General features: G+C 43.5%; 1 protein-coding gene across 3 annotated transcripts in view; it reads left to right on the forward strand.

Annotated features, from left to right (window-relative positions):
• The window catches only part of LOC145413726 (uncharacterized), a 206220-nt gene continuing 184865 nt past the window's right edge, over positions 1-21355 (forward strand). For 2 of the 3 annotated variants that reach the window (XM_080283381.1, XM_080283383.1), the window contains exon 1: positions 3-59. The gene's annotated coding sequence lies outside the window, so the exon portion shown is untranslated. Of the gene's footprint in view, positions 60-21355 lie in introns of all 3 variants that reach the window. The other variant, XM_080283382.1, reaches the window with a different exon arrangement.

The following is a 21355-nucleotide window of genomic DNA, read 5'->3' on the forward strand; positions in this document are numbered from 1 at the left end:
ACGAAGAGTTCTTGTAAACATCTTGCCTTTTCATTCTAATATTGGCATTCAGAGGTAGTGTAAGTCCAAACAGTTGCATGGATCTTGATCCACAGTAATAGTACTTAAGATGGTCATGTTGAGATACATGAAAATTCATTGTTTCTTGTAGAGTATCATCCTTGGTAACAGAAGGCTTGAAGAAAGGAAAAGGTTTCCATACACACGCTTCAATATTACGTGGACTCTGTTGAAATATGCACGTGAAGAGTTTATGATTTGTTATACTATCAGATGACTGTTTCAGACATACTGCAGCGTTTGTAATTAGTAATCAGTTGAATATAATGTCTGGTATTCGGCGTTGGGTAAGAACGTGAAGCATGGTCATATAACCATGTACATGCAGTGATGTAAATAGTGATCAGAACTAATGATTACCTTGCAGATGTCACGTTTTGGTGCTACATATGGTCTAATGTATGTTTACTTTAAGCAGCAGAAGGACCTTACCAATTCAGTTCCTATTACTTCAGTTTGTTTTCTGTGTTTTTCATTTTCTGATGGTAAACAATTTTTGTTGACATTTTTACTCCATGCTGTCATCATATTTCTAATGACTGACTGATGTTTGTAATGGTGAACTTTCTAAGTTGTATGGTACTTGAATATTGGTGGTTAGTTTAGGTTAAAATGTAAAGTTAGGAAGAGGCACTAAAAGGCGACCAGGATGTGTTTGAGTAAGTGTCTGCCATTACACTCAAGAAACAGTTGATACAGTGAAAGGAAAGTAAGTGTCTGCCATTACACTCAAAAAAACAGTTGATACAGTGAAAGGAACATGACCAAAAACAATGGGGAAAGAAATTCAACCAGAAACACTCATTTATCACTCAAAAAAATAACAAGAAAAAGACCATCAGGAAGAACCGATTAGGTAAGGTACCCCTGCTACAAAGTTATGTTAACCTGAAGTATGGTGCAACTAATGTTATCTACCTTCTGGGGAGCATGTGGAGATTGTCAGGCATGAAGGGTGTGTGAAAGAGATTTGTTACATGAGCTTGAGGTGGGTCTGGGGCTAGTTCAGTGGCTAGGGGGCATAGTGGTTTGAAGTTCAGTGAGTTGTTCCCTCACGTGACATTGAGAGGCCTCTCCCTCCGTGCTAAGGGATCTTTGTGTGCAGCACGTGTTCAGAGTGTCATGTTGTAAGGTAGTGAGACCTGGGCAGTTAACCCTTACAGACTAATTGTTTCAGGCAGGGTACCTCCCACAACCGCAATTCGGGGGTGTTTTGGCGACTTTCACCAAGGGCTAATTGATCATGTTCTGGCTAAAGAGGAAGAATATACACACCTGACAACGCAGTCCGTACCCCTGTAGGCCTAATGGTTACCGCACAATCGCGCATCAAAGTTAAAAAAGTTTATGATAGTTACCCCTATGTGGAGAGGATGGGGGGTGAAAGACTGACAAAGAGAGTGTATGTGAGTGAGGTGGAGGGGGGGAAGAGGGAGGGGGAGGCCGAAGATGAGATGGAGGGATGGGGTGGAGAGGTATATGAGAGGGGGATGTAAGTTGGGAGCAGGGCAGTGAAATGGCGGTGGACAGGGCGACTTGGAGGCGATTTGTTTGTGGCCACCCCAAACGGGATTGAGGCGTCTGGCAATAGATAGATAGATAGACCCCTCGAAAACATGAAAATTTTGATAACTACATATTTTTCTTATTGAAACAGGTCATTTCAAATTGTTTTGTCACACCAACCATGAAAACAGGTGTATGTAGGTTTGGGGAGATAAAGTAGGCTGTGGAGAGTAGGTCTGTAGGTACGGGAGTTGGAAATAACAAGCTTTTCGCATGAAAAGAAAGCACTTCAGTGTGTTCTGTAACATCTATCATGAAAACAGGTGTGTATGTAGGTGTGGGGAGTAGGCCTACAAGGCCTTGGGGGGAAAAATTTCGGCAACAACCAAATCCTTTTGTGGAAACCGTCCATTTCAATGGGATTTGTCATACCAGCCATAAAAACAGGTTTATATGTAGGTGTTGAGAGATAAAACAGGTGTGGGGAGTAGCCCTACAAGGCCTCATAATCATTCCAAAACTAACACAGCCGCATATAAATGTTTATAACCATCAAGAACATCAAAATAAAGTTGAATAATGCTATAGATGCATGCATAAGAAAAAAAACAAAAAAACAATAATTTGTTTCCTGTCTATTTATCTATCTATTGCCAGACACCATAATCCCACAAGGGGTTGCCTTTTGACTTTGAGTTATTTGTTTTATGGGGAGGGGCACTAATCCTCCACCAACCCACTTGTTGACATGTAGGGAGCATGTATGGTTTGGTTATACTGTATTCTCTTTTTACTGTCCTAACTTATCATTACACATTTATCACACTAACCATTACAGTTATCAGATTATCATTACACTTTATCACATTAATCATTACAATTTCGGCAACAACCAAATTCTCTTGTGGAAACTCTCCATTTCAATGGAATTTATCACACCAGCTATGAAAGGAGGTGTGGGGAGATGAAACAGGTGCAGGGAGTAGCTTTACAAGGCCTCACAGTCTTTTGCAAACTAACACAGACATATATATATATATATATATATATATATATATATATACAGTAACCCCTCCAATATCCGGATCAATAGAGCCATCGGTAGGTTCGGATATTGGTTTCGTCCGGATATTGGGCCCCAGCTTATGGACTTGTACTTACGGACCCTAACACAGAGAAACACCTATACAACTCCCTCCGGACATGCATAGCACCTATTTAACACCCAAATCACACCAATAAGGCACATAAATGACTGAAATAAATGCAATAGAAACATAAAATGTGGGTTTAGAAGTATGTTCATACATTAATAAACATTCTGGTACTTATGGACTCTAACCGAACCTAACCTAACCGAACCTAACTGAACTCTGAAAAACATTCCTACTGCACATGCATGAGGTAAGTTTAGTATGGAAAGAAGTACAGTATGACACTTTCTGGTAAGTATAGTATGGGAAAAAATACAATATGAAACATTCTGGTAAATATAGTATGGAAAATAGTACAACATGAAACATTCTGGCTACTTACAGCAAGTCCCTGGCCACCTCGATGAATAACCGCCTCCTCTCGGACTCTGACAGTAAGAACGATTTCCTGAAGCACTTGCACTACACTCTTCCTGAAGTCTTGCACTGAACTTAGTCACTAACACACAGAAGTCATGGCGAACAGCGCAGGTCTTGTCGCGGTGAGAGACAGGCGGGAAGTGGGGAGGATGCAGCGGCGCTCTATCGGACGTCGGAGGAATGACGAACCAAAACAATGCTCTCACGCGGCGCGCGCGGCAAGTTCAAATTACGGACGGCAAAAAATCGATTTTTTTTTTCAATTTTTTTGGATTTTCGGACCATTTTGGGAATGTTTGATCCCAGGACGATAAGGTTCGGTTAGTGGGGATGTTCGGTTATTGGGCGTCCGGATATTAGAGTGATTACTGTATATATATATATATATATATATATATATATATATATATATATAGAAAATAAAAAGGAATTCATAAAAATAAGTAATCAGTTGTCAGTCATGAAACATACATGCACATAAGTGTGTTCATTGTGCGGGAAGTGCAAAAAAAAAAAAAATGCTAACCAACATTGTCACGCTTAGTGTTGTGTGTTCGTAACGCAATGTTGAGGAGAAAAGAGATGTACCGGTACCAGGTATAGAAAATTTGGAACAAAAGTAGTAACTATAAGCAGCCTCAAACTATTGGGTTGAAAAGAATTAGCGTAAAAAGTATGCAATGCACTGAATCATGAGTTATTTGTTATGTGCAGCGTAAAAAGTATGCAGTGCACTGAATCATGAGTTATTTGTTATGTGCAGTGACTCCCTAAATAACTAACTAACAAACAGGCAGATAAGTTGACCACGAAGGGCTGGCGGTTGTGTTTACCCAGAGTAAATGTTTGCTCGGAGACAGAGACTAATCAGAGGTACTAATCTGGGCAGGTAGGGAGAATGAAAAAAAAAAAAAAAGATGCGTCGTATGTAGTACGACATAAGCATTCTCCAACTATGTACGTATGGTAACTGGAAGGTACAACATGAGAAATGAACAGAGTGAGGTGTAATTACACTGTATGCAAATTTGGGAAGAAGTAGAAATAATATGAAACAGGTACGTACATCAGGCCTGATAACTCTCGGGGGTCTGTAGGGGGTTGGAAGGGTAGTGAGGGACATGGAGGGAGGGATGGGGTGGGGTTTTGGGGGGGGGATGAGGCTAGCAGGGAGGGGAGAGGGGCAAGAGAGGGTGGGAGGAGAGATGCAGGTGTGTGGAGGGGTGAGAGGGTGATGGGGGACAAGGATGGAGTGAGGTAGTGGAGTAGAGGGTGGCATGGAGGCAGCCAAGAGGGGGAGGTGCTCACCACCGGCCGGGTTGGTCCGATTCCCTCTGACGCCAGATCAGGAGCAAGTTCTCGTTGCCCTGAAGCCGTGTACGTCATAACCGGGGTGGAGCAAGTGCTCTGCAGTTTTTTACAGGTCCTGCTCAATTGATGCAATTAGGCATTTTGGCATAAAACTCAAATTGCATCAGTTGATGCGATTAGTACTGTAGGGGTTTAAGAGGAGGTATTTGTGGGTTCAGACAAACAGAAATGACAGTGACTAGGTGGATGTGCTTTGCATCCTTGAATTCAAAGCCTGGGAGGAGGTTGTTTATGATGGAAGAGTTGAGAGAATGCATGGGGCTGGAGTGTATTGGTGTTTCGATGATGATGGGTAAATTGAGATAGTTTGGGCATGTGGAGGGGATGGGGGATGGCAGTTGGGTGTAGAAAGTGAGAAGTGTGAATGTTAGGGATGGGGTGCGGCAGGCAGACCGAAAAAGACCTGGGACGAGGTCATACAGTGTGACCCCAGGGATAAGGGACTGAATAGGGAGGCTGCCAGAGATCGAGCAGCATGGAGAACCGCCATTAGGTGACCAAGGCTGACATGCATGTTGGAACCTTCATAAACCCAACAAAATTATTCTTGTTTATCCATTCATGTCATACCAGTACGCTTTCTCTAAATCCATGAAAGCAGCATAGAGTTTACTTCACATCTTTAGAAACTTTTCCACTAAACACCTTAGGATGAATATCCGATTTACACAACAAATCTACCCATCCTGAAATCTCCCTGTTTTCTAAAACTAATTCCTCTGTTTTTTTCCCTAACTGTCAGTAAGTATCTTACCATATACTGTACTTTTCCAGTTACACTAAGAAGACAAATACCCCTATGATTATCACACACACTTCTTTTTCCCCATTTCTTATGTACAGGGGAATAATTATATATACTGTACAAGGGGAAGGGTGATGCTGTGGAAGGTAATGGAATAAGTTCTAGATGTATGATTAGAGAAAGAGTGATTATTGTTGAGATGCAGTTTGGGTTTATGCCAGGCAGGGGGACCACTGATGCCATATTCATTGTTCGACAGCTTCAGGAAAAATACATAGGAAAGAAAAGGGAACTGTACTTTGTTTTTGTGGATTTGGAGAAGGCCTTTGACATGTCCATTGAGAGATGGTGAAGTGGGTAATGAGAAAGCTTGGGATGGAGGAGTGGCTGGTTAGGGTGGTTATGGCTGTGTATGTGGGTGCTCGCACCCAGGTTAGAGTGAATGGAGATTTGAGTGATGAGTTTTCTGTGAATGTTGGTGTGCATCAGAGGTCAGTTTTAAGTCCCTTGTTGTTTATCATGGTACTTGAAGTCCTCTCGCATGACTTCAGAAATGGACTCCTGTGGGAGATGTATTGCTGATGATTTGGTGTTGACTGCAGAGAATGGAAGGGAGGCGGAGGAAAAGAGTTAGGAAGTGGAGAGATGGTATGGGGCACATGGGCTTAAGAGTAAATGCAGATCAAACAGAAGTAATGATATCTAGGGTTGGTGGCAGTACTGTCAAAAAAGAGGAAGAGTGGCCATGTGCAATTTGCATCAAGGGCATGGGAAGTAATCCCATCTTGTGCAGTGTTTGCGATAAGTGGGTGCATGAGAGATGTAGTGGTATTAGAGGTAGACTGTGAGATAATGATTTAGTGTGCAGCGTGTTGGGGAGAGCAGGTGGAGATTGTCAGGCATGAAAGTGTTGAACTTGCTGGTGAGTCTCTTGAGTGTGTGGAAGAGTTTTGTTATGTGTTGGAGGTGGGGCTGGAGCTAGCTCTGTGGCTAGGGTGAGAAGTGGTTGGAAGAAGTTGTGGGAGCTGTTGCCTCTCCTGACATTGAGAGGATTCTCCCTAGATGCTAAGGGATATTTGTATGCAGCATGTGTTAGGAGTAATACTGTATGGTAGTGAGACCTGGGCAGTAAAAGAAGAGGATATTCGCAGGCTCGGATGTACAGAAATGACAATGATTAGGTGGATGTGCAGTGCGTCCCTGCGTTGAAGGCTTAGGGGGGGCTGTCTTTATGATGGGGCCTGGAGTGTGTTGGTGTTGTGATGATGAGAGGTAGATTGAGATGGTTTGGGAATGTTGAGAGGATGGGGATGATAATTGGGTGCAGAAAGTGAGAAGTGTTAATATTGGGGGTGGAGTTGTGTGGGGTAGCTAGACCGAAAAGGACGTGGGATGAGGTCATTAAATGTGACCTCAGGGTTAAGGGAATGAACAGGGAGGCTGCCATAGAGCGAGGAGCATGGAGAGCTGCCATTAGGTGACCTAGGTCGACCCAGGCAAGCTTGTTGGAGCCTTCAAAAATGATACGAAACGAACGAAACCTCGCTTCCAATCCTCCAGGACTACCTTCCTCCCAAGTCAATCTGCACATCTCCATTTCCATTCTACTACTGTCTCTCTTCTGTGCTTCAGCTTTCTTCATTCTTCATTGCTTCCACCACTTCCATCCTGCTTCCTGCTGATATCTTTGTCCTTCCCCATCTGAGGACAGTTTTGATTTAAATCACATAAATTGATTTAAATGAGTGAAAAAAATCATGATTTAAATCAAATTTTTTTTTTTTATTTATTTATTTATTTTTTTATAAATGCAGTTAAAAAATGATAGAATACAAAGGACGAATACAAAGGAAAGCAAACAGCAACAGACCTTATGGTCCTTTTGAGGCTTCTTGTTACAGAGTAGACTATGACTACGAGATCTGATTCTACATGCTGAAGGACAAGGGTAGTAAAGCAAGAAGGCTCCCCCCACCTCCAAACCCTGCAGTTGAAACTGGCAGAAAAAATTGAGAAGGACCACCATGCAGCATGGAAAAGCTGACTTGGAAATTTCATAGGAAATGCCAAAAAGGAAAAGTTATTTTCTAAAATACTTCATGTGTAGGTTTCCAGTTTGAATGCCCTGAAAGAAAGTAAGAAAATAAAATGAGTCCGATAATCAAATAAACAGAGAATGTGATTGTTGTGTATTGTACAGATGCATCAAGTCTACTTGTCCTGTAGGGTCATTCCATGAAAATGTCAGCCTTTAGTGTCGATCTCATAATCTATCTATCTATCTATTGCCAGACGCCTCAATCCCGTTTGGGGTGGCCACAAACAAATCGCCTCCAAGTCGCCCTGTCCCCCGCCATTTCACTGCCCTGCTCCCAACTCACACCCCCCTCTCTCATATACCTCTCCACCCCATCCTTCCATCTCATCCTCGGCCTCCCCCTCCCTCTTCCCCCCTCCACCTCACTCACATACACTCTCTTCGTCAGTCTTTCACCCTCCATCCTCTCCACATGGCCAAACCACCTCAGTGTGTTCCTCATAACGCTTCCTATCACATCCACATCCACACCACAACGCTCCTTTATATCCTCATTCGTCAGCCTGTCTCTCCACGTGACTCCACAGGCTCCTCTTAAATAACTCATTTCAAGAATAAAAATTATCGTTTTGAAGCTTAAACATTGAATTTTATGAATCTGGACAGAAAAAGTTTTTAAACTGTTTACTGAGAGTGAGGCATTTAAAAATGCTGTCCCATGTCACTGAAGAAAAATTCATGTTGAAATTAGTGTTTTATCATCATCGACCCACTGCTTTGCGCAGTGGCAGTATCGTTACCAACGAGGTCTTGCCTAAGTGACGTATTTGCTGCTGTTATAAAGCTTGAATTGGGAAAAGGTGTCAATACCATCTCAGCACTTTTGCAGCACCTCGGTTTGGTTTACCTTTCCTAGAAGGGTAGTCAAGTCGTACCCCACCTGCTCGTGGTGACCTTGCAGACACCCAGTTTTTTTCCATTCCTGTTCTTTGTGTGTGTGTGTGTGTGTGTGTGTGTGTGTGTGTGTGTGTGTGTGTGTGTGTGTGTTTTTCTCCTAAATTAGGGTGACACAAACGGGGGCAGTGCTACCTGGGTTTAACCCAGGTAGTATTGTATATACTTTTTGCTGTTGTTGTTGTCATTTTGTTTTGTTTTTTGTTCTCCTTTACCATGAGCAAACAACACCTGTGCCCTCGCTGCAGTAGGTCTGTAGCAAAAAGTGCACAATCACTGAAGTGCGTCTGCTGCAGTGAGTGGGTTTATATAGCTTGTGAAAATTTGAACGCAGGCGACTATCCATTTATGAAGAAGAGCCACCAGCTGGGCTTTCGCTGGCTGTGTAGCCAATGTGTTGCACCAGCTGACGAGGTCTTGGCTGGTGGAGGAAGTAGTACCAAGAAGGAGTTTGAAGATAAAGTTATTGGGCCAATCTTTCAGGCAATTAGAGAGTTTTCAAATAGACTGGAGGCACTAGAGACCAAGGTCTCATCACCCATGGCAGTCACGCAAGATCAGGCCAAGTCATTTGTGGATCCTGTTCGCTGGTCTCTCGTGGGGGAAGGGAAGGATCTGCCAGGGCGCGTGATTGAGATCAGTGCTCATGTCGAGGAAAAAGCCATTCATAGTCAACATGTACTGATTGTAAAACCAAAGAGCAGTGCTGATGCCCTGATAAATCAGATGGGACCAGAAGACATCAGAGGTGTACTTAACTTGGTGCCGGTTGATCCAAGGCTGGTGGGTTGGTAATGAAGTTTCCGTCAGCTGAGGCCAAAGGTGCGGCATGGAAGCATACTTTACCTTTTCATATCCTTTGACTAATGAAAGAAAGCCTTGGTTTAATCACGCTTGTTCTAATGCTGTTTGCAACAAGGAGAGGGCCTGTAAAAGGTACCAGACCCAACCCACCCATGAAGCACAATTTGTTTGTTTTTGCCTGGAAGCATGCTGTCTGTTCATCGCTTAGCGAAAAATAATTTGACCAGTACTAAATGCTCTCAACTCTCCCACTCGAATTATTTCCGCTCCTTCTGGCACCTTGCCAGAAACCTTTCTGACAACTTTAGCTCATCATCCTTCGCTTGTTCTAATGCTGTTTGCAACAAGGAGAGGGCCTGTAAAAGGTACCAGACCCAACCCACCCATGAAGCACAATTTGTTTGTTTTTGCCTGGAAGCATGCTGTCTGTTCTTCGCTTAGCGAAAAATAATTTGACCAGTACTAAATGCTCTCAACTCTCCCACTCGAATTATTTCCGCTCCTTCTGGCACCTTGCCAGAAACCTTTCTGACAACTTTAGCTCATCATCCTTCCTCTGTCTTTTCTACTGTGATGGTTCTGTAGCTATTTCTTCTGCAGATAAAGCATATCTCTTCACTCAGACTTCCTCCTCCAATTCCACTTTAGACGATTCTCGTGCTGTTCCTCCATCACTTCCCCCTCTGACTTTCTCATGGCTGACATTAAAATTTCTTCAGCTGATGTTTTTTCTGCCTTAGTACTAACAAGACATATGGGCCTGATGGAGTTCCTCCTGTTGTCCTCAAGGACTGTGCTTCTGTGCCCTGCCTAGGTAAACTCTTTCGCCTTTGTCTGTCAACTTGTACCTTTTCTTCTTGCTGGAAGTTTCCTTTCATTCAACCAGTCCCAAAGAAGGGTGACCATTCCCAACCCTCTGACTATTGTCCAGTTGCTTTAACATCCTGTGTCTCAAAAGTTTTGGAGTCTATTCTTAACAGAAAAATTTTAAAGTACCTTTCCTATCAGAACCTTTCTGATTGTCAGTATGGGTTCCATCAGGGACACTCCACTGACGATCTTCTCACCTACCTTTCAGACTCCTGGTCATCCTCCTTTCGGGACTTTGGCAGAAGCTTTGCCATTGTGCTTGACATCTCAAAGGCTTTCGACCAAGTCTGGCATAAATCTTTAATTTCCAAACTGCCCTCGTACGGTTTCTATCCTTCTATCTTTGCCTTCCTCTGTAGCTTCCTTTCTGGTCGCTCTATGGCCACTGTTGTAGATGGCCATCGTTCTTCTAGATCTATTAACAGTGGTGTTCCTCAGGGCTCTGTCCGATCACCAACTCTTCTTCCTTTTATTCATCAATGACTTTCTAAGCCGTACACCTAACCCTATCCACTCTTACGTTGATGATTCCACTCTTGACCTTTCCATTCGGTTCTCGCAACATCCATCTCAACCGTTACTTCAACAAAAAAGGGGTGAGGCAATGGCACACCTGATGTTTGACTTAGCTCGTATCTCTGACTGGGGTAAAAATACTCTTGTTTTTAATGCATCAAAGACTCAGTTTTTACACCTATCAACCTGACACAATCATCCCCAGGAGTAACTGCTAATGTTTTAATAATACTGTATCCAGCTGAATCCTGCATCATCCTTGAACATTCTTGGGATTTCATTTACTCGGGACTTATCTTGGAAAGATCATATTACAGTAATCCCTGTACTATCCAGACGCCTACTTTCTGGACACCCCACTTACCGGACATTGTGGGCCAGGACCTTCTATCTCAAAAAAAGAAAAATTTCCCCCCAAAATCCGAATTTTTTTCCCACCTGTAATTTGAAATTGCTGTGTGGCACCAAACAACTGGTTTAAACCACGACCCCTTCACCCCTTCCTTCCTCCCCCCTCCCTTGTCAGGTCACCATTTGGTATTTTTCATTACCAAATGTAGGCCAATTTGGTAGACATTCTTTTGGTAATGAATCAGAATTATGCATTACCAAATGGATTTTTCACATATATGAGGATACACAGGATGGAGATGGTGGATTGTTTGCTCTCTCTGATTAATCTGCTAGCCAACATAACGTGAAAATAATCAACATGCTGTTAATTATAAGGAGAGTGATTACATGTATTTCCACTTGTATGTATAATTAATGAAGAATAAATGCTAGTTTTACGAGTTTGGTAATGAAAAGTTAAATTTAGTAATGAAAATTGAGGAGTTTGGTAATGTGGCCATTGCGATCTGGCAACTCTGTTTCCCCGTCATCAACAGTTACTGCCTAACTTTGATCGTGAGTAGCTGCTTATTGCAGTGGAAGCCACACCTGCTCGTTTTTTGTGAATAAACAGTGAATAAACTGCAATGCCTCGCCAGTAGACCACACGGGAATTTACAGTGTTGTGCAGTGTTAAGAAATTAGAAAGAGTGCAAAGGATCAACTGTGGAGTGCAAATTGGCGGTTGAAACTGGCGTGGTGCAGTTAAGAACAATGGTGGTGTTAAACAGTTATAACTCACAGTGCAAAGAATTAAGTGCATCACAACACTGGATTACTGTACGAGCTTCAAGAGCATTTTCACCATTGCCAAATCCTTAGAGAAGACAGCCATAGAAGTGCTGTAAGTACCCTGGCTAAAGTACAATCACTTCTGATTCCTCATTCTTTGGTTCCTTTTCATTTATTTAATGCTTTATGTCCATTATTGGTGTGAATAGGGTCTTAAATAGGTTTAAATAGGTGCTGTGCATGTCCGTTAGGGAGTTGTTTAGGTGGCTTTCAAAGTTAGGGTCCTTAAGTACCAGTCCAGGAGGCAGGGGCCCACTTTCCGGACGGGACCACTTTCCGGACATGCCTTTGGCACTATTACATCGGCTAGTAGAGGGATTACTGTACATCTCTTGTAAAATCTACATCCAAGAAATTGGGTGTGCTATGCCAACTCCGTACCTTCTTTACCTCTGCACAGTTGTTGACTTTATGCACGGGTTTTATTCGCCCCTGTGTAGAGTACTACTCTCATGTGTGGGGAGGCTCCCCACATATTATACAGCTCTTCTCAGTAGGGTGGAGTCAAAGACATTTCATCTCATTAACTCTCCTCCTCTTACTGGCTTCCTTCAACCTCTGTCTCTTTGCCACACTGTTGCCTTTTTATCTCTCTTCTATGGCTTCTTCAATGTTCACTGCACTTCTGAACTGTTTGCTTGCATCTCTCCACCTCTACGACGGGTGCATAGCACTCGTCTAGCAGCAAACTCTCATCCTTTTTCAGTTCAGCTCTCTAATGCAAGAGTTAACCGTTATTCCCAGTCCTTCATTTATGCAACAGGTCAGCTCTGGAACTGTCTCCCTCTGTCTGTATTTCCTACCTATGATGTCCAGTCTTTCAAATGCTGTGTGTCCAGGCATCTTGAAATGATCGGATCTGGCTCCTTTTGTATTGTTTTTGTCTTTCTCTTGGAATGAATGGTTTGCTGGTTCCTGGCCTATGGTTTCTTCTTTCTTGCATTAAAAAAAAAAAGAGAAAGAGAGGGAGGTAAAACAATTAAAAGTTGACAATGGATTAGCTACATGGCTGAATTAGTAGAGAGGCTGCCTGCAGTCCTGATGGACCCAGGTTCGAATCCTGGCTGGGGCAGGGAACAGTTTAAGGATTTGAAATTCATAAAAGCAGACTTTCCTGATCTACCAGATGACCCGCCGACATGTCGTAAAAGAACCCCCACTAATACCAATACACCAGTCCTGTATGAGACAGCCCTAACGTTTTTGTTTCGTTTCGTTTTTAAAGGCTCCAACAAGCTTGCATGTGTCGGCCTTGGTCACCTAATGGCGGCTCTCCACGCTGCAGGATCCATTGCAGCCTCCCTGTTCAGTCCCTTAACCCTAAGGTCACACTTAATGACCTCGTCCCATGTCTTTCTCGGTCTACCCCTCATAACCCCACCCCCAATATTAACACTTCTCACCTTCCTCACCTAATTATCATCCCCCATCCTCTCCACATGTCCAAACCACCTCAATCTACCTCTCCTCATCACAACACCAATACACTCCAGTCCCATCCTACCTCTCAACTCTTCCATTGTAAACCCAGCCCCTCCAGGCCTTGGACGCAGGGACGCACTGCACATCCACCTAATCATTGTCATTTCTGTACGTCTGAGCCGGCGAATGTCTTCCTCCTTCACTGCCCAGGTCTCACTGCCATACAGCATTACACTCCTAACACATGCCGCAAACAAAGACCCCTTAGCACGTAGGGAGAGCCCTCTCAATGTCAGGAGAGGCAAGAGCTCCTTGAACTTCTTCCAACCACTTCTCACCCTAGCCACAGAGCTAGCTCCAGCCCCACCTCCAGCACACAACATGTCTCCCAAATAACAAAACTCTTCCACACACTTAAGAGATTCACCAGCAAGTTCAATCCTTTCACGTCTGACGATCTCCACCTGCTCACCCCGGCACGCCGTACACATAAAATCAGCATTATCTCGCAGTCTACCTCTGATACCACTACATCTCTTATGCACCCATTTATCACACACACCGCACAAGATGGAATTACTTCCCACACCCTTGTGGCAAACTGCACATGGCCACTCTCCCTCGTCTTTGACAGTACCACCACCAACCCTAGATATCATCACTTTTGTTTTATCTGCATTTACCCTTAAACCCTTTTGCCCCATACCATCTCTCCACTTCCTAAACCTTTCCTCCGCCTCCCTTTCATTCTCTGCAATCAACACCAAATCATCAGCATACAACAACTCCCACGGGAGTCCGTTTCTAAAGTCACGTGAAAGGGCTTCAAGTACCATGATAAACAACATGGGACTCAAGACTGACCCCTGATGCACACCAACATTCACGGAAAACTCATCACTCAAATCTCCATTCACTCTCACCTGGGTGTGAGCACCCACATACATGGCCATAACCACCCTAACCAGCCACTCCTCCAAGCCAAGCTTTCTCATTGCCCACTTCACCACCTCTCTAGGGACTCTGTCAAAGGCCTTTTCCAATCAGCAAAAACAAAATAAAGATCCCTTCTCCTACCAATATATTTTTCCTGAAGCTGTCGAACAATGAATTTGGCATCAGTGGTCCCCCTACCTGGCATAAACCCAAACTGCATCTCATCAATATTCACTCTTTCTCTAATCATACCTTCTAAAACTCTCTCCATTACCTTCATTATCTGATCTAAAAGCTTTATACCTCTATAATTTCCTCTTTCCAGGGCATCACCCTTTCCTTTATACACATTTACAGTTACACTCTTCAGCCAATCATCTGGGACAACACACTAATAAATAATCCTATTTATCAGGTCAGTGACTAAACTCACCCCTATATCGCCTGAGGCCTTCAACATTTCAGCAGTCAACCCAGACACACCTGCTGCCTTCCCCACCCTCATCCTGCCTATTGCCTCACTCACAGTAGCAGTATCAATCAAAGGCCAAGGGCCAGACACTGGATCTGCTGGCTCCAAACCTTCCCTATCCCAGTCAAACTCCTCATTCAGCAACCGGTTATAATGCTCTCTCCATGCATCTTTAATATCCTCACTGTTCACCACTACCCTTCCTTCATCATTCTTCACACACTGCTCACCTATGATATCCCGATTATCCCTCTTCACCTGACCTGGCACCCTAAATATATTTTTCCTTTCCCCATGATTTAGGTTATCAAGTAATTGTCTCTGTGACTCAGACTTTGCCCTGTATACCTCTCTCCTAGCCCTACGCTTGGCAGCCAAATATTTCTCTTTGCTACCACCCTTCTTCCACTCCCGGAAAAGCCTTCTTTTCTCCTTAATTGCAGCTTCTACACCCTCATCCCACCACCAAGTTACTTTATGTCTTGGTGGTCCTCTTGTCCAGCCGAATGTTACATTAGTAACTCTCAAGAAATTGTTCTTGAGGGCTCTGTACTGCTCATTAACGCCTCTGTCTACAGCTCCCTGTTGAGCCACCAGTCTCCTCAACTCGCTATAGAAGGCATCCCTTACTACTTGGTTTTTCAGCTTCCATATTTTCCTCCTAGGTACATAAGTCCTCGTTTTCATCACTTGTTCTTTAAGCACCATATCACAAATCAATAGTTTGTGCTGCTGCACACAGTCCTCACTTCCTACAACTTTAACATCCCTCACTAACCTCCTATTGGCCCTCCTAACCAGAAAATAATCTATCTGACTGCTATTTCCCCCAGACTCATACGTAATTAACCGACTGTCTCTTTTCCTAAAATATGTGTTGCACACAATCATGTCCGTTGCCTCCCCAAACTCGAGTATCCTTTCCCCTTCTGCATTCCTTAGACCATACGCACATCCCCATGCACTCCTTCATAACCTTGTGCTGCTTCACCTACATGACCATTTAAGTCCCCTCCCAAAACCACTATCTCATCATCCCGCATACCACCCACTACACGTATTAAATCATCCCAAAATCTATCTTTCTCTGATTCATCCAATCCTGCCTGTGGAGCTTATGCCGATATAATCACAGCTATCTTTCTTCCCAACAGAATTTTCACTACCAATATCCTATTGCTTACTCTCAAAACATTCATAACATGTTCCACCCATTTCTCCGCAGCCATCACACCAACACCTCCATATCCGTCTGTCCCCCCCTGCCAAAACAACTTATAGCAACAGTCCTTCCCAACAATCTTTCTGGCTGATCCACCCCTGTACCGGACTTCCTGCAAACACGCCACATCCGCCCACCTCCTACTGAATGCTTCAACGACTTCCCCTGCTCTTCCCCTCAAACTTCCCACATTCCATGAACCCACCCTCATCCCCATGGGTGATTTACTGTCCTCAGGCTTGCTTTGAAACCTTTTTTGTTTTGTCATCTTCAGTATTAATAAATGGGGACAGACACAGCACAGGTCCCACTCACTGCACAATCCCAGGTCCAGGCAATGGATCTGGGACCCCTAGCCCACCAGCTTACCAGTGGCTGTGGTAGTGGCCTCGGGGCTCCCTGCCAGGACAGCTGCAGGGACACCCTCCAAGCGCGTCTTGGCACTGCAACTATCCCGCCATTATACACCCACTGATGGGGCAGCCTCCGGGGGCGCTACTCCCAGCTTCAGGCCCCTCTCTATTGGGCGGAAGCGGCAGCCTGGGAACTGCAATGCCCTGTACCCTCTAGCACAGGCCTGAGCCCCATCTCGCCCTGGACCCATGATCTATGCCGGCGGAACCCCCGCCACGCCTCCCCCCAGAAGTCCGCCACTAGGTAGCGGGGGCAAAATTTTCTGGCCGCATGCCCTTGCTGGCGCCAACCCCTGTAACGTAGTGGATACTTTGTGTGAAATGTAAAGTGCATGTGGTGTAGTGCATAGATAGTTAGAGGAAATGTTTGGGAGAGTATGCTGGTCTACTCTCCATGTTACTGTCACACTGAAAAGGTCAGCAAAGGGGGATGGTTAGATAGCTAGTGAAACAGGAGCTCCAGCTGTCCCTATCACCAGCATTCCCATTCCCCTCGGGAGTACTACCCTGTTCTGCCCGTGCTACGGCCTCAATATGGACGGTGGGTGTTAGTGACAAAGTGGTGACATGTAGAGAGGTGTATGGTATGTAGGAGGACTACTGGGTCTTGAGAGCAGGCTTTGAAGCCTATGCCCGGTGTCGGACACATAAAAAAAAAAAAAAAATGAAATAAAACAGTTTATGAGGGAAACTAAGCAGCTGGATGAGGAAATGGACAGGATGAAAATTGAACTTGATGAGTTTGAATAAAAAACAAGGATACTTGAAGAACACATCAAGGAAATGAAGGAAGAACACAAGGGTGATAGAGAATTCAGGAGGAAGGAAAAATAAATCAAAAGGAGATTTCAGAATAGCTAAGAAAGGAATACCAGGAAAAGATGCAGAAGGAAGTGGTTAAAGTACTGAAAAGTAGAGAATCTCTAGTCAGGGATGTAGTAGATAAGAAAAAATGTGATAATCTCAGGACTGAAAGAAAAGTCTGTCAGTAAGATTAGAAAGGGAATGAGAAATACTGAGAGGGGCTAAAGAGATTGTATCATTAGTTATGGATGGTGACAACAAAGCTCAAGAAGAGATTGAAGAGGTGTTTAGGCTGGGAAAATACTAGGAGGGAGGGGTGTGGCCACTGAAAGTTAAGTATTGGCCACAGGTTACAGTAAATGAGATCATTGACAGGGCATGGAAATTAGCTGACAAGGAGAGATAAAGAATGTTTGGATTAGGAGAAATGCAAATGAGGGAGAAAGGGCTAAAATGAAGGAGCTAGTCGAGGAAGCCAAGGTAAAAGATGACGAGAGGACGGTGGAAGAGAAGACAGTTTTGTTGGAGATTTGTTGATCAGTAAATGTGGAAGTGGTATTGATGGAGAAAGGAAAGAAGGATGGAATAAGATCATTGTAAAAAGATTGAAAGTGGAAAATGCTAATGTAGATGGCTTTATCTCAGCATGGCTAGAAATAACGATTTCATGAGGGTAAATGAACCAGATACTGTGTGCTTTTGTAGAGACCAAGTTAAGAGAGGATATTGATATCCAAATGCGAGATGGCAAATATAAACTGTGGAAAGGAGGCAGAAAAGAAAGATGGTTGAAGTAGTGATTAATAGCAGTAAAGAACAGCTTAGATGTGGATAATGTGGAACGGGAAGAATGGCAGAGGTTGTAAATACGAAACTAGAAACCAGGGGGAAAGGCAAGAGAGACATTGCTTAGCATATGTCACCCCTAAGACAAGGACACGGAAGGAGGCTGAATACTGGGAGATATCAGACATGGTTAGACACCTACAGAAAGTGATTGAGAAAAGCCACTGTATAATCTTGGTGGGTGACTTTAATTGTAAAGAGGTGAACTGGGAGGAGTGGAACTCAGGAGGTAATGAAGATTTGTGGGGCAGTATACTGTTAAATATTCATTCATTCATTGCCAGACGCCATGTATCCCAAACGGGGTGACCAACGGCTCAGAGTTAATTGTTTTACAGGGAAGGGCACTAATCCTCCACCAACCCCACTTGACACGTAGGGATGCCAGCAGCATCTGGTGTTCCCAGGTGGTCACCCATCCAAGTACTAACCAGACCCAACATTGCTTAAATATAGCAGTGAATAATGTAATGTCCCAGTGAGTCAAAGAAGAGACAAGATTTAGAGGCGATGACACATCATCAAGACTAGATTTATTGCTGACCAAAGAACTTGACGTAATTGAATCTCTGAAATGTGTGTGTCCTGTAGAAAAAGTGATCATGTTGTGATTGAGTTTCAAGTGATAGAAGGGAATGTGACACCAAGAGACGAGCTATACAGGCATGGAAGATACATCTTTGGGAAGTTACAGGATTGAGGAATTTTTTGAAAAAATGGATTGGAGAGAAATCAGAGAAACAAGAGGGACACAGAAGTGGGTTATCATTCTAGGCCTTTACAACTTGGGTGTAGAAAAATATGTGCCAAGAGTAAGTGGGAGAGGGAGCTGGAAAAAGGATTGGTTCAACCGGAGGTGTATGTTAGTAAAAAGAAAAAGGGATGTGGCATGGAACAGTAAAAAAAGAAAGGGATGTGGCATGGAACAAATGGAGAAAGAAAGGAAACAGTAGAACAAAGATAGAATATAAAAGAACTAAAAGTGAATATATGATACAAGAATCCATAGAGAGGAAGAAAGAAACTTTGAAAGAGGTATACTTGACAAATGTCAGGGGGAACCTAAATTGTTTTAGATTTGTCAGTGGCAAATTGAAACAGAAGGAAGGAATCAATAAGCTGAAAGTAGAAAGAAAGGTCTACAAAGATGCATGAATGCAAGCGAAGTTAATGAACAAAAGTTTTTAGTTGTTGTTTTGCTAAGAAAAGTGATTTTGTGGACAGGGAGGGAGTGACAAGAAATGTAGTGTTAAAAGATATAAAAGTGGAAGTGCAGCATGTGTATACCGTAAAATACTGGAAGCTCAAGATGTAGGAATGCCCCAGGGCCTGACAGGATCTCTAATTGGATACTAAAGGAATGCAGAGAACAACAGATGGATAAGGTTCACGGTTTAATTGTGTGTTCTCTGGAAGAAGGGAAAGTGCATTAAAAATGGGAGAGGGCCAATGTGGTACCAATTTACAAAGGAGGGAATAAGGAAGAACCCCTGAATTGTAGACCAGCGACCCTGACCATCATGGTTGCAAAATTGTGCAAGAGAATCTTGAAAGACTGATGGATAAAATATCAGGAGGAGATGGACATTTTGGCAGAAAGTCAGTTTGGATTCAGAAATGGAAGGTTGTGTGTCTCTGATTTGTTGATCATCTACTCAAGGGCGATTTGTTGATCATCTACTCAAGGGCGATTTGTTGATCATCTACTCAAGGGCGATTGACTTGCTACAGGAGAGAGATACAGGTAGTTGGGTGCATTGCGTGTACTCAGCTCTGGAGAATTCCATTGACAAGGTACGGTATCCCACAAACAACTAATGTGGGAATTGGAGCACATAGGAGGACTGACGGGGAACCTCTTGGAGTGGATAACTGACTGACAGATGAGGACAGTAATAAAGGACAGGATGTCAGGGCAGAGGGAAGTAACAAGTGAAGTCTCGCAGGGCTCGGTGTGGGTGACCATAATGTCCCTGATTTGTGTAAACAGTATGGGGAATGGAATGAAAAGTTACGCAAGTCTGTTTGCAGACGATGTAAAGATCATGAGGAGAGTAGAAGTTGAAGAGGATTGTAAAATGCTGCAAAAAGAACTGGACCGGACTTACGATTGGAGCTGGATATGGGAAATGAAATTCATTGCAAAAATAATGAAAAATATTGGAAGTGGGTAAAAGTACAAAGAGGCCATCACTGAATTATTTGATGGGAAAGGACCCAGCCACAAATGCAAGAGAAGCAAAGGTCCTGGGAGTGTTGGTCCAGGATAATTTGTCACTTGAAAAACACATCAACAAGATTGTCCGAGAGACATATAAGCTCTTGACAAACATTAAGAGTAGCATTTCATTAGCTACGTGGATGAGGAGATAATGAAAAAATTGATAGTGGCTATGATCCGCCCTCGGTTAGAATATGCGGCAGTGGTTTGGTCCCCACATAAAAAGAAAGATATAAACAAGATCGAGAGAATGCAACATGGTTTTAGGCCACGACACTCCAGACACACTCTTCTTATAAACCTCACACAAAGACTTTTTGATGGCTTCAGTGCAACTAGGCCACCACAGAGAATGCTACTGGTCACACTAGACATTAGCAAAGCTTTTGATGCCATCTCCTGCAACCACCTCACAAATAAAATATTCAACACAAACATGCACAATTACACAAAAAGATGGCTGGGAAACTATCTAGCAGGCAGATGTGAACATGTAACATTTGCCGACCACTCATCAAACATCAGAAACTTTACAAACTTCGTCCCCCCAAGGATCTGTTTTTTTCCCCTACACTTTAACTTATATATGCGTGACATACCCACACACCGCAAATACACATAGCTTCCTATGCAGATGACATAACACTCACATGTACACACCAAAACGCAAACACAGCTGCACACATCCTCCAACCTTACCACAACACACTACACGAATGGTTCACCACAAACAGACTCACATTAACCCAAGCAAATCTACAGTGACCCTTCACACAAACTGAACAGCAGAACATAGTCACATTCCACACCTCACCATAAAAAACACTCCCCTACCACACACCATGACACACCCAAAATCCTTTGTGTAACATACATCAGTGTTATTTAAACAACACATCACAAACGTTAAAAATAAATTAACACCAAGACTCATCGCCCTAAGGTCACTTGCCCAAACAACATTTGGACACAACAAAGAAACCACCACTACACTATACAAACAATATATATGTTCAGTGATGAATCATGCAAGCCCTTCTTGGGCTTCTAACCACACTGGAACACTCTACTGATCATACAGAACAAGGCCCTAAAGATGACCACGGGCTGCACAGCTACTACACCTACAGACCACCTACACCAAAGAAACCAAAGTCCTCAAAGTCAAGAATCATCTAGACATAAGAGGCACACAAATTCGTGCTTCAGCCTCCACAAACCCACACCATCCACTACACTACATGGCAGCACATCCACACACACCAAGGAACATCAGAACAACACCCAGCACATGATATCATACGCAAATATTGTACTGTCATCTCTCCCCCCTCGTCCTCCTCAAGCCGCTCTGACCGAAGGGTCGGAGGATCGAATCCACCCAAGGGTCATTGGT

The sequence above is a fragment of the Coenobita brevimanus genome, chromosome 97 (assembly GCF_032717465.1).
Source record: "Coenobita brevimanus isolate Jiangsu-jjx chromosome 97, ASM3271746v2, whole genome shotgun sequence".
Lineage (NCBI taxonomy): Eukaryota > Metazoa > Arthropoda > Malacostraca > Decapoda > Coenobitidae > Coenobita > Coenobita brevimanus.